Below are 14,381 nucleotides of genomic sequence, written 5' to 3' on the forward strand. Positions count from 1 at the left end.
CTCTATGCTTCAGTTTCTAAAAGTCATTTATGATCCTTGAATCCTTTGAAGTCAAATGAAAAAAAAAACCCCATATTTTAGACTGGTAATATGTAAAGGAAGCACGATTCCATTGTGCAACACAGTAAGATGAAATCTTTGCAAAAGGAATACCCATAATGTGTAGTTAAGTGCAAGAGTTGTAGATGCTACTTATGAACATAAAATCCTCAGAAAAATAAAATTTAAAAAATGAATTAAAATCCAGAGTTCACAAAATTCTTGGTTTTATTTAAAAGACTAAATTGTATTTCTTATGAACAAATAAATCCTTATTAAAGAATTGAACCCAGTAAGCTATAATCTTCATAACTTTCAAGTGAGAAGTTCAGAACCTTTCCCATTTATCAGACATCAATAATACTATCTATCTGGATTAAGGACATCCAGAGCTTGGCTTAAAAAAACCTTTAAAAAAAGAGAAAGAATAAGAAAGGCAGAGATAAAAGCAGGAACAGAGTCTCTGCAAGTAGAATTTTTTTTTTTTTTGAAGGGTAACTGCCAAATTAAATCATATTACATATGCGCAGATATACACAAAGTAGTATGTATAATGTGTATATATGCATATGAGAATCTCTTATAAGATATGCATTTATAATGTACCAAATACAGCACAATATTAAGAAGTTCATTAGATTCTTTGAAACAGCAGGAGTCAAAATTTTCAACAAGTTTGTGGCTAAGAGTTGTCTTGATATAATGCTGATATAATGTTTTGTGGGAATGTCATCATAGAAAAGTGTTTTGTACATCTAATTGAATCTGCATGACAATATGATTTTATTCATTTTTTTTAAAGGAATTTATGTGCTATTTGTTTTATCTAGGGTTTCTGAAAGAGGATAACCTGCAAAAAAGGTAAGTAGAAAACCTGTCACCTTTGCTTAGAACCTCTTTGAAATTCAGGGATCACTGATTGCTCTCTATTAATGATATTTTTCCATGGATGCCAAATGTGTTCATAACATGAAGAAAATTAATTACACATTTAAATGCGTGTAAAGTTGCCCAAGCAAAAATCTATTCTACACTGTCAAAAAGCTTTCTTTTGCCAACAACTCTGGTACTGACAAGGAATAGAAAATTTTATCTCTTCAGTATTTTCTCGCGTGCTAACTAATCTTGATATATATTCACAGGGGATTAAAAAATGGATTCTGTCTGTATCAAGAAACATAGGACTGCTAAATTCTTATTTTTTATTTTGTGAATGATATTCTCATTGCTGCATAATTATTTACATTTATCTTTGAAGGTAGTGTTTTTAATAAAGTCATGAGGGTAATTTTTCATAAGGCACTAAATGACTATGAATTAACAGATGATTTTTTTAACATTACTGAAAGATCATTGGTTTTGGGGGGAAAAATAGTATCTTGCAAATCTATAAGCAGATACCCACTCAATATTTTGTTCCCCAAAGTCTAGCTCTTCCTGAAGACCCAGCTGTACATTCCAGGAACGGCTCATGGAACTGTTGAGTACAACCCCATTTTCTACATATTTAATAAAAAACCACAGCAACATTAATGGCAAAAATTTGTTGAAACTGTAAAGTGAAACACACAGTTATGATGTCCTTACCTGCACTACTTTACGCTCCTAAGAGTGTGCCTTTTCCAAGGGATAGCAGACTTTCTTGAGTCCCAGATTCAAGTATCTGCTCCAAAAACAGGACAATGAAGCTTCTCAAAGGGAGGGTTAACCATTCTATTAAGGCAGAAAGAGAATAATTGTCCTCTGAAATACTGCAAATATCTGAACTTCATTCGATGAAATGATGAGAAACAAACTAGTGAGATCACTCTGCAATGGACATTCAGTGTGCAAAATTTCAGCCCATCTGGTTAAATTTTAACAAATATGCAAGTAAATAAGAAAAGCTTAGTAATGAGAACTTTTGGACAGCCTTGATACCTGGCAGGGCTACTAGTTTTGTTTATAATGCACAGTATTGTCACTCCCATGAGTAAAGTTAAGCTTCTGAAATAAATGTCCATGGGATCAAGATCTTATTTTAAATCAGTTGTAAACTAAAATTCTGCTTTAACTCTTTCTTTAACGTAACAGGATTTTTATGAACTTCTTTTCTGAGAAGATATACATTATCCAGATATAAATGAGTAAATACTACCAATCATTGTCAAATCCAAGCTATGATAAATCTGACTTCTGTAATATTTTTTTTCTTTCTAAAAAGTGTCAGATTAACAAAGCCAACTAAGTTCAGTTTCTTTTCTCAAGTTTCATGTGTTTTCCTTCCAGTAAAGACAAGTTTTGTTGTGTTTTTTTTTTTTTCATTTTGAGTTGAATCTCTCACTGAAGATATAATTTAATTACTATTTACCTCTGAGTGCATATTGCAAAAGAAGAAGAGACCAATTAACTTGAGTAAAGAAAAATAAGACCCATATAGAAAAGAATAACTTACATTGAATTAACAGAAGAATAGCTGAGCTCTCTCTGTATTTATTCTGAGTATTGAATGTCTTTTCCATTGATCCCTGCCTAAAGACAGGAAAAGTTTTACCCACACTCTCGTGATACAGGCCACTATGCTTTTGTCTGCTGATTATTTCTGTTTTGCCATTACCCACCGTTGTTTGCAGACTATATCAGAGTATGAAGTTCATTTTCAGTATGTGTAGAAAGAGACTTATTTGGCTTATGGACAATTTTTTGTCTAGCCAGAAGCAATTTTATTGCTATCTATATAGTCCACAAATTCAATGCTAAACCACTGAAATCTTTCCTAGAGTTCTGAAAGCAAAGCTCTTGTGGAAAGTTTTTTTTCTCCTGTTTTCCTAACTGGCTGTAAATTTCTTCTTCCCTGCTTGCAAATGATCAATGCCTCTGGATAGGACATTCCTCCAGCAATTCTATTTATCTCAGCAGTAGATGTCTGACCAGTGCTACTTGTCTAGTCTCTTCTTGTTACCGTATTAACTTATCTTTTCGTATTTAAAGGATAAAATGAAAACTCCAGAGGCAATTCATGCATCTAGGATAGCTATCCAAGAGAGACAGAATGAATCTCCTTATGGAGGGGTCTGTTTCTTTCCCTTGAGTACAGCGGAGTCTAAAAGGCTTAAGCTCCTGGGTAGTTAAAGGTACATAACATGAATTCCACTTTTATTGCCTTATTTCAATTCATTGATATGGTTCAAGGATCAGTATATGTATTATTCTCAGCCAAGCAGTATGTCCCTGAGTAATTGTCTCAGTCTGCCTGGAGAATCTTTTAATGGTATAATTTTAAAAACATCCAGAGTTGTGTTTAAGCATATTTTAGGTCTTCTCAATCTTATTTCTACATCCCATAGATTTTATGTATTAAAGCTTACTTAATTTTTTCTTTTTTTGTTTGTTTGTTTGTTTGGGTTTTTTGTTTGTTTGTTTTTAATCGTCCAGGGCTACAACCTTATTTTCATTGCTTAGTACATGATCCAGAAGTAACCCGGATGCATCCTATGCTGCCTGATTGCAAGGTAATTCTTACTATAGATTTCCAAAATAAGTAACTGTATTCCAATTACCATCTTCCAAGAGAATTTTTGCAGAAATTTCTCTATGTTAAAAGTCACAATGTTGGCTGGTCTTATTTTTCCTTAACAGCAAGATCAATCATCAAAGCAGCCTGGCAGCCTTTCTGTCAGTTCTTCCTTTCATACCTTATTTCTCCCTTTGTTCATTCAGGAGATCTGTAGTGATTTATTCTTCAACATTTTGAGAAATAATGTGTCTATTTGAGACAGCTGGAGATCAACCACAATAAGCAGAAATAAGGCTGGAATTGTCCACCTACAGAAGTTATTCATAACATTGCTCTCTAAGAGGATCATAGGTTAAGTTAGGTGAGAGATGGACAATTGTTTTGTAGAATGGAATAGTTTTCTGCCTCAAAATGTAGTCTCAGGGAAGTAAAAACAGTCTGACAGAGAAAAGTTTTGGTTTATTTAAAAAAATACTTGTTTTCACTCTCTTTTCATTTGTATAATGACAGAAAATGTTGTTTCCACACTGTAAAAGTGTTAATTTAGACTTTATAATTTTGTTTCATTATGTTTTGACTTTTATACTACAATTTGTCATATATTTATATAGTTTAACATCAGGTATATATTTCATGATGCTTTACATCATCAATACTCCCTATTAAAGATTTTCAGAACGTCCAACCAAGGAAAATTTTAACAAGCTTGTATTTGTTCCAATTCAGAACTTTCAGAAACACATATGTTCAAATCATATAGAAAAGAAATTCTAACTAAAGAAGTAGAAAAGATAGGATAAAGGACAGATGCTCCCATAATTTGAGTTTGCAATGCATCTAACTAAATTGACAGAATTAAGATTGCATTCTTGTCTTCAGATTTCTGTTGTCTCTCCTTATAGTACTCTCTTATGCTTTATTATTGCATTCTCTTGAGGAAGTTTTGCACTTTAGTACGCAGACATATTTGTATTTATTTAGAGATCTACCTTTTAGAATTAAGTCCATCATTATCAAATTTCTCTGTGCTAAAACACCTATGTGTATTAAGCGATACTAAGTACTACTGCTACAGTAAGCTCAGTAAATATATATATATATACACAAATAAGTGCAGTAGTAATTTAGATATTAAGCATAGATACCTAGTCCCACATGTAAAAATATCTTTAAGAAGTAAAAATGAAAACCTAGACTGTGAAATTCAGTAAGTTTTGGGTTAAACTCATACAGAGATCAGAACTGAGGAGAGAGAGAGATTTCAGTTATTTTTAACTGATTTGAATACTTCATGGAGTGTGTTTGGGAAGATATCAGTTCTGCAAAGCAGCATACTAAACAAGTGAAGAAGTGCAACTGTTTCCAACTGACAGCAATCTATAGGATTTTTGCAAAAATCATAACAACCCACTGCCTTCCTATGGCCTTTCATTAGCTATTGTTCCAGTAAAGTCTAAATATGTATCATAAATGCCATAACATTTCAATTACTGTAATTTTTATCTACAGTATTTAGGGAACAGAAGCTCTATGTTAACCATTGAACTCTGATTTTTAAAATTTTTATGAGATAAATTAAAATAGAGCAGATGCCTAAATTAAAGGTGTTTTCATTTCATACTGAAATTTTATCACAGACCATTTGCCTTTCCTTCATTATTCCTGCTTGTGCACACATGGAAATGACTGGAAAAGATTAAAAAAAAATACACTTTGTGGTTTGCAAATGCATCCTGCCAGCTTTGAGCTTGTCTGTTTGTTTGTCCCAAACCTCCCTATGCCAGTTCTACAATCATCTCCTGCCAGATTTGGCTTTCAAAATTAACATATTTTGTATATGACATATGTTTGAAATTAGCACAAAATGCAGCCAAGAACTGGAAATTAACAAGGAAAAAAAGTTATTTTAGCAAACATTTGGAAGCCAGGAAAGACTTTGTTGGCTTAAAATATTAGGACAGGCTATTGTCTATTAAATTAAATAAATTCAATATGTAGCCTACAAGTTGTCATCACCACACCGTCTGTTTTGTTATGCATGAATCATTTCTCCCTCCTTTCGCATATAGATTTGATATACGTGTTTCCTTTTGTAGCTATAGACAAAGAGAAGCATCACATACTCCTCTCATGTTAAAAGTGGCTGTAATGCCTTGAAAATCTTACAGTACTGTCAGAGCCAAAAATTTCTGCTTCTCATTAAATACTGGCATATTGTTCTTGTCACACATACGCACTAAGCACGCCACTATGGTCACTGGGCTCTAATCTTTGTTGCTGCTGCTGGTTTGGAAACAAAACAGCGTATTCTTTTGATTGTGCAAGACCCCTGGGCATAAAACCTTGGATGTTCTTCTCCCGCTTGGCTACAGCCAACTGTATGTGCCAAGGAGGCTGTCATCTCCTCAAGGACCACAGCCATTGGGACCTCCTTGGGACCACAGCTGAAGGAGGAATAGGGGTGTGTAGCAGGATATTGCCTCTGCATCCTGAGTGCCATGAGAGGGGCAGAAAAGGAGCATGGGTGATGGCACACCCAGAGCACCCAAACCCATAGCAGGATGCTAGTTTTGAATTCATGCATCTCAACAAGCAAGTGCCTCCAGTACAAACAGATACAGGATTTTTTTTATTAAAATCAGATCAGCTGATAGATGACTCTGAAGAGCAGGTGGGAGAATAATCACTCCTTCATAAAGAATGGAAAAGGCCCCAGAGACCATTAAATACATCAACGCAAGAAATGAAACCTCTGGAAGACATGTCAAGACCTAAATGACAGTGAAGGGGAAAATCCGTCTCTACTTGCCTACACAGCTGACTGCAAAATGTATGACTAACCTCAGATCTCCTATTGCATATGTAATTATCAGCTACAAAGCGTTGATGCAGTTATTAGATAGAACTCCTCCATGTAACGGGAAAAATAGTTATATCATTTAGTGTATATTATGGATATCAAACATTTGGACTAAAATCTGTTCCTCTGTGATTCACAGGCAACAGGTTTGCAGCAGGTATGAAACTATGCCAGCTTTGGTCCTGCTGTTCAAGGTATATAGATGAATCATTGGGGGGGTTCTGTTTGTTTAGTTTTGGGTTCAGTTTTGTTGTTGTTGTTGTTGTTGTTGTTGTTGTTGTTGTTGTGTTGTTTTGTTTTGTTGTTTTTTTTTTTAATTAAGGACTTACAGTTACCTACTTCATATGAACTATTTTTGGTTAAATCCTTTACTCACATAAGATTAACCCACCTATAAGCTGCAGTCAATAAAAGCAGGTTTTCATCCTTTGTTTTGTCAGCAAGAGCAAGTCAATTCATACTAAAACCACTTTGGAAACTTCATTGTTTGCCATGCTCCCACAGTACTAGTGTATTCTACATCAGGATGATACAAATGGTGTCAGAAACACAACCCAGACCTTGCAAACGGACAAAAAGATCTTAATACATTTTAGTGATGTTAAGACCACACTCTGAATAAATATGATTTTGATTTTTTAAAATTTAAACAGTTAGTTTAGCAACAGCTATATCTTATTTTCAGAAAGTATATAGACATTGTGAATTTTCCTAATGCAATATAGTGGTTTCTAATATGTTATGCAAACTCATGTTTAGTTCACTTCCTGAACTCAAATGGCATGCTGAATATTTGGCTTCAATTCATTGAACTCCTATTCCTACTTAGGAAGATTTATCTTTTCATATGGAGCCTTAATCAAGACAAATTCTACCATAACAGTTGCCACACATTTTTTGCCATGTGCTATGTATTTAGTTCACCCAGAGCCTACTTCAAAGAACTATAATTTGAGCATTACATCACTTCTGTCATTCTGGCATTATCTGAGGCCTGTTTTATTTTTCATTTCTTTTCCTCCCACCCCCACTAACTTATTAATACATAAGAGAGTGCATGTGTCTCTGTTTTATGCTCCGATTACCATCTTGCTTGCACTGCTGGTTTTGCATATACAGTAAATTCTAAGAAGATGGTCTTAGCAAAATGTGAAAAAGCAGAATGACAGTGCAGGAGATGTTGGGCTAGATTCATAAGCAATAGTCAGATTTATTGGCTCCTCAATATTTCTTATATTGAATTTATTTAAATCTGTGACTCGTATATCACTTATGAAATGGTGACAAGCAGCTTATGAATCAGCCAATCTGTTATCAACAAATTGTTATGAGCTTGTTATCAAGCTGATTTGGGGGCATAGCAAACAGATTCCAGATGGATAGCACAGAGTGTATATAATGTTGTCCAAAAGCTCTGTTAAAGTGTTAATCAAGGGCTCTCCACCCTCTTCTTTAATACACGGTTGAATAGTGCTCAGAGGTTTTGTGGGGTTTTGCTGATGCAGAAATCACAGAAACAGAAGAAAGGACCTGGGAGTTCAATTTCTGGCTCCATAATGGAAGTTTTCACTACATTGGGGATATTTGCACCCCATGGAGCAGCTGTCCTACTCTGTCTGCACAGATGCAAGTGTGTGGGAAACATCTACTTGTCTGTAGACAAGCTGTGCAAGCAGTGGATCAAGCACTGCAATTCTGCATTAAGCTGTTTCAGATGGCCCATGATATTCCAGTATTTACAGTCTAGCTGCATGACTGCTTTTCTCAAAAAGGTGATGAGTCTCTCTGATGGGCTTTTGAGAGCAGAACAGATCAAATACTTACAATTACAGAAAACATATTTTAGCATAACAAGATCTCAGACAAAATATTCAATGGGTTTGAGTACATGACAATGGCACTCCTTTGCAAGGGCTGCAGGGCAGGATTGATGTGGCAGAGGAACAGAAAGGAGGGCTCTTGATAGTTGTTTGCTTCATGGTCTGTAACAAATGAAGTCCCGCTATAATCACACAAAGAAACATACTCATAGCCCAAACCCAAGTAAGGACTACTGCATGAGAGACAATGTCATTATGGTGAACATGCTAGGTTTTGAGACTTTTTTAATATCAAATGCTTCAAGCATTTCTTGAAAATAAAATATGGTCTAAGTTATCTGGGTAGCTGCACAGAGCCTATTTGAGCTACTCTCTGTGGCACAATTCAGGCCAATATCAGCCTTTGGAAAGGTACAGCTTATCTCTAGGCATGCTAGGGAACGTTATCAGTGCAGCTGCTCTGAGACAGACTTACCCCAGTCACTGACTACCTCTGACTTGGTACATCATTAAGGCAAATCACAGGAAGCCAGTTTTTAAAAAAATACCTAAGTACCTATGGTGTGAAATGGGATTTTCAAAAGCTTCCTTAGAGACTCAATGGCACTAAAAGTAATTAGGCACTTGTCAAACTCCCAGTAAGACACAACCTGTGTCTTAGGCTTCTTTGTACCTTCGAAAGTCAAACCCTTCTCCTCTTTGTGCCTCAGCTAATCACATGGGACCACAAATTTAAATATCACAAACACACACAGTCAGATTTAATTAATTTTTGTAACAAGCTTTTTAAAGTTACATAGTCTCTGGTAACAGGCATAGTGTTGCTGTTCCTAGTCTTCAAATAGTTGGACTGACTTCTGGCATCAGGCAATACTGATTATCTGTAGTGCTTCTTTTTGTTATATGCCCCAACGACCTACAAATTCTATCAAATTCCCACCCAATCTTGAAAAGCCTCATTCTAAGGTTATAGCAAAATTATGGTCAAAGGGTTTAAAGGTCTTGAGTTGTACCATATGCTGTGGAAGTTCTGTCAAAAAAGTGTCTGGGATACAAACGCAACCACTATAGGAGACTGTTGCTCCTGTCATGCCCCAGGTTTGTTACTACTTTGTCTGCATCCCTTTAAATGCATTCTGTTTCCTGTTCCAATGAACCTGCCAGCATTAGGGCTCTTTGGGAGCTTCCTGTAGCCCTGGCAAAGGGGAGCAAGAACTCAACCCGTTACAAAAAAAGCACAACTAACACCTTCACTTTGTGGAAATATGTTCTGAAGTGAATGCTTAACTTTTAATTGGTTCAATTTCAATCAGAAATCCATACTCAGTTTCTCCCTCTCTGTCCATCACTCTGTTTCCTCAATTATGGCAAGATGGAAGCCGCATCTGTGATCTGTCTTCTTACAGGCCTCTTTCAAGGACAAGCCAACACATTTCCCCAGAATCCCACTACTCATCTTCTGGCTTTTTTTGGATAAGTAGGAAAAAAGAGACTTTGGGCTTGGGGGACAGCCTGTGTAATAGCTGGAAGAGGGGGATAAAGAACATGTCTGTGAGCTGAAAATATCTTAGATCAAGTGAAGAAACAGGTGTAAAAGCATTGGCCCATTTAGGGCATTTCAATTTTGAAGGTGCAAATTAAATTCCTTTTTGAGACTGTGGTGAACTTCAGGGTTCTTCTGTGGTACGAATAATAAAATACTAGCTCTTGGAACAACCAAATAATGGGTTGAGCTGTGCTATGACTTTTTTCCTCAGCATAGCTCTCTCCTGATTCTTAAGTTGACTTGTCAGGCTACTTTCACAAAGCAGACATTTTGATCATCTAGCCCCGAATGCCTCTGTGATGGAGCACTAATTGATCATCAGCTGCCTGAAGGTTTCAACATCATCTGAAAAGTCAGAGCAACCAGATTAGACAGATTTGCTACTTTGTTGTTTTAGTTTTACAGTCTGGTCCCTGTTCAGATAAACTCCTTCAATTTATGACCACCCATCTCATTGGAAATCCTCAGATCCTGAGATCCTCAGATCCTGCTCCTAATGTTCTCAAGGGATACTTTACACTCTGCAGGCTCAGGCAATGGCTATCAATTCAGGGCTAAATGTGCTGCATCAAAAGATAATGGTCTGTGATGGGGAGGAGGAAAAAACAGCAACCTGGAGAACAGCTTTCAGGGTAATTTTCGGGAAGTGCATTTGCAAAAAAAAGAAAACAGTAATTCCTCAACCTGAGAAGATTTTTCCCAAAAGTGCCTTCTTAAAAAGTTGAAATTCTTGGAAAACCTTCAACCTTACTGGCTGAAGTAATCCAGGGTGATGAGCTTATTCCCTAATAAGATAAACGTGAAGAGAAGGCATTTCACTAGTCAAAATTTCTGCAGATCGAAAAGGAATGTCCTAATAAAAGTGAGATAAATAGTGCTTATGTGGAGGTATAGGGTCTTTCTTTAATATACTAGCTAAATTAACACCAGCTAGACTGGCAGCTTTCCCAGATCAAAGGCTACTAATATCATACTCTATTCCTTTAACAATTTTTTTTTTTTAAATTATCCACTGTGCACTGATGTGCAAAAGAAACATCAATTCCTAATAAGAAATTGCCTGATATTATCTAATGAGTAGAAGCTAGAGGTCATCTTGAGAATGCAATGTTTAATAGAAGCCTTAAAGTACTGAACTAAATAAATATCCTTCATTGTGGTAACCTCATGACCATATTTATTTTTAATTGCTGGAATAAATGATTTCTGCTTAGATGGTTTAAACAGATATGTTAAGACTTTTCTAGGTTTATTACTTCGTGCAAATGCTGATGTGGAAACTGCAAGACCCTGAAGCGCATGCATAATCAATAATGCATCTAGCTGCTCTCTGACTGAGTTCAATTGTAGTATCTATTAGACCTAGCCTTCCAATACCTTGCCTTGAAATAATTATTCAGGCATTTCAGGGCAAGCTGTGCTACATTAACTTCTTTCTGGTAGTAATAGAATAGAAAGGAAATGCTGCTTGCAGTATAGATACTGTGCAGTACAATGTCTCCTGTAACAAAATGGCCCATCAAACTATTATTATTCACTGGTAACAATATTTCTATACTCTTCTTCATATTTATACAACATTTACAAAAGCCAAATTATTTAAAACATTTACTGTCCCTCCTATCTTCCTTTCTTTTTAGAGGCATGTACAAAATATAAATCAATATAAAAATTCCTACCCTTTGGGTCTACCGTTAAGAGACAAAGAAGATTCACAAAGTAGTTAGCTTTTGGCAACTATGGGACAAACGTGGACCTTTGGGCTGCTTTCCACCTTCTGTGGGTGGAGAACAATATTCTGAAAACGATGAAGAAGCAAATGGGGAGGATAATTAAAACATTAAGCACTAGAATAATTAAAGAATTATGAGACTGTCTGCTTATTCCAGAATTATACAAGTATAGCTAAGGGCAGAATATGGCTCATGACTTTTGCAAATGTTGCAGTACTGTATCTTCTTCTCAGTCAATGAACAGTCAATCGACAGTGACTCTGTACTGGTTTCTTCTAGTTAAGAACTTCCAGTGACCTCATGTTCACACCAATCACTCACTAGTTATCCAGTCTGAAAAGTCAATATAATTTTCAAAAGATGACGGACCCACATTCTGCTCTTTCTCCATTACATAAGATTCATTTAAAGTGTGCTGGGATTATCATGCACTATCACTTCTGCAACAGTTAAATTAAAGCTGAAGGTCAATTTGCCAGGCGCCTTACATCTAGTGGAGCCTCGCAGCTGGCAGGTCACAGCTCTCATTGACATAGTGAGGTTTCCAATACAAGAAACCTTTCTGTTGATTCTTTCATTCTACTCCTATCTTTAGGATGGAGTCTATAAAATTTAATTTCAGGCTGGATTAGTTCTTAATCTAGCAATGAGTAGAGGCATATAACAGTACTGGAACATGCACAAGTGATGGTCTGGACATGGCTATGAAGATGATGACCTGATGTATAAAACAACTACTGTAAATTATACAGCAAAATATAAGACCTTTAGGTGGTAAGGGTCTTACTGCAATATACTAAAGTTAAGCCTAATGTCACTGTTCTACACCAGTATATTTTAATCTTATTTAAAACCTTTTTCTTTTTTTTTTTCTCCCCCCCCAGTGTATATTTATAATGACCTCTTCCCAATCAAAACAAACTTACAAACATAATTCTGCTCTTATCTTCTCTGACAAACTGTTTGTATCTGCTTCTAGCTTCTGTGGTTCTTTTTAATTGTTTCTTCAGCACTTTCTACAAGGAATGCTTCTTATCCCTTCTACAGTGAACTGCAGACAGCATACAATGCTTGCTCCCTTTCTTTTCTTACTTCTGCACATGGGGTGCCCACAAGCATAAATTCACCTCAGTCCTCTCTGCCAATAGTTCAGATATTCATTTCTCCTCCAGTATTTGCACTGGTAACATTTCATGATCAGCTATTACCTTAAGACTGCATGTCTCAATCATCTCCCATCTCTGATTTTGCTTTCTTTCATTTCCAATCATCCCCAACCTTTCAGCCTGCTACTCAGACCCACAAACTGAGTACATTTCACAATTACGAAGGTTCTCATAACCAAACTATTTCAATTTTGTTACCTTCTTCTGGAAAATATCTAAAAAAAACATAGCTGCCTTTTCCATTCCACAGAGCTATTTGCAACATCATTTTATCTCTTCCTCATCATTGAAACAACAGACTTGTGGCCTTGACAAATGCAATGTTGCCATTCCTGTGGATATTCAACAAGCTGATGTACAGTTCATTTTCTCATCTGTCTATGCTGGGTTTGCGTGGCAAGGTCTACGGGGGGGGTCTGCAGGGGTGGCTTCTGTGAGAAGCTGCTAGAAGCTTCCCCTGTGTCTGATAGAGCCAATGCCAGCCGGCTCCAAGACGGGCCCGCCGCTGGCCAAGGCCAAGCCAATCAGCGCCTCTGTGATAACATATTTAAGAAGGGAAAAAAACAGTCAGAGAGAGCTTTTTCAGCCGGAGAGAGGAGTGAGAAGATGTAAGAAACTCTGCAGACACCAAGGTCAATGCAGAAGGAAGGGAGGAGGTGCTCCAGGCACCGGAGCAGAGATTCCCCAGTCTGTTTTGCTCGTGACGATAATTAGTGAGTGATCTCTCCCTGTCCTTATCTTGACCCACAAGCTTTTCATTATACTTTTTCTCCCCTGTCTAGTGAGCGAGGGGAGTGATAGAGCGGCTCTGGTGGGCATCTGGCCCCTAGGCAGGGTCAACCCACCACACTGTCACATTAAAGTCTGTTCCCCTCTCTACCTGTTCTGGCTAGTTTGTTTTTACTGTAGTTTCACTTTTAAGACCTGGAAGACTCAGCTCCACCTTATCTATTTTCTTTCTTTCAGTATGAAGAGGTTGACTTGCACATGTTTGATCAACCTGTAACACCAGCCTTGCTGTCATGCATATTAGATTTTCATAGTAAAAGGAAGTAGATCACTATTCCTTCAGTACCGGGCCAGATAAAACACATTATAGTCATATCTCCAGAAAATATAATAAATATATTAATATGGTCACTACCAGATTATTTTTCACTTCTTATTCATGGGAAAAAAACCAATATTTTATTAATATACTGCAGAGTTTCAAGAATTTTGGAAGTTAAATATTTTTCTGCCCTTTATTGGTTAATGGAAATTATTATTCCAATGGCTACGGGATAATGTTAGCGATAATTCTTAAGAGAATCTGCTAGAAAAGTACAAGCAAATAACCTCTTAACTATGTTCTAAGTAGGTTTGCAAATCTATGCTATGTACAACTAAAATCAGTGGAGACTTTATCTTGTATTTGTCTCTCAAAAACCAGGTAGAAAAATATATTTTTAAAATCAAACCATTTTTCTCACTTGTTTTTGCCCAAAAATCAATACAGGATTTCTACTAAAATAAAAAACAGTTGGAAAGCAAGAATACTGTCCCCTCCATGATGTCAAAATATTCTTCATTTTTCTTTTTAGGTTGAATCAGTCAGAGGAAGTTATATCCAGTCTTGATGCAAATAGCCATATATGTACCAACATGTTCAGTTTTGTATTTTTTTCAGACCCTAGTACAAACACCAAAAATCTCTGAAGTACGACAGGTTATGACAATCT

Source organism: Grus americana, chromosome Z (genome assembly GCF_028858705.1).
Source record: "Grus americana isolate bGruAme1 chromosome Z, bGruAme1.mat, whole genome shotgun sequence".
In the NCBI taxonomy this organism is placed as follows: Eukaryota; Metazoa; Chordata; class Aves; order Gruiformes; family Gruidae; genus Grus; species Grus americana.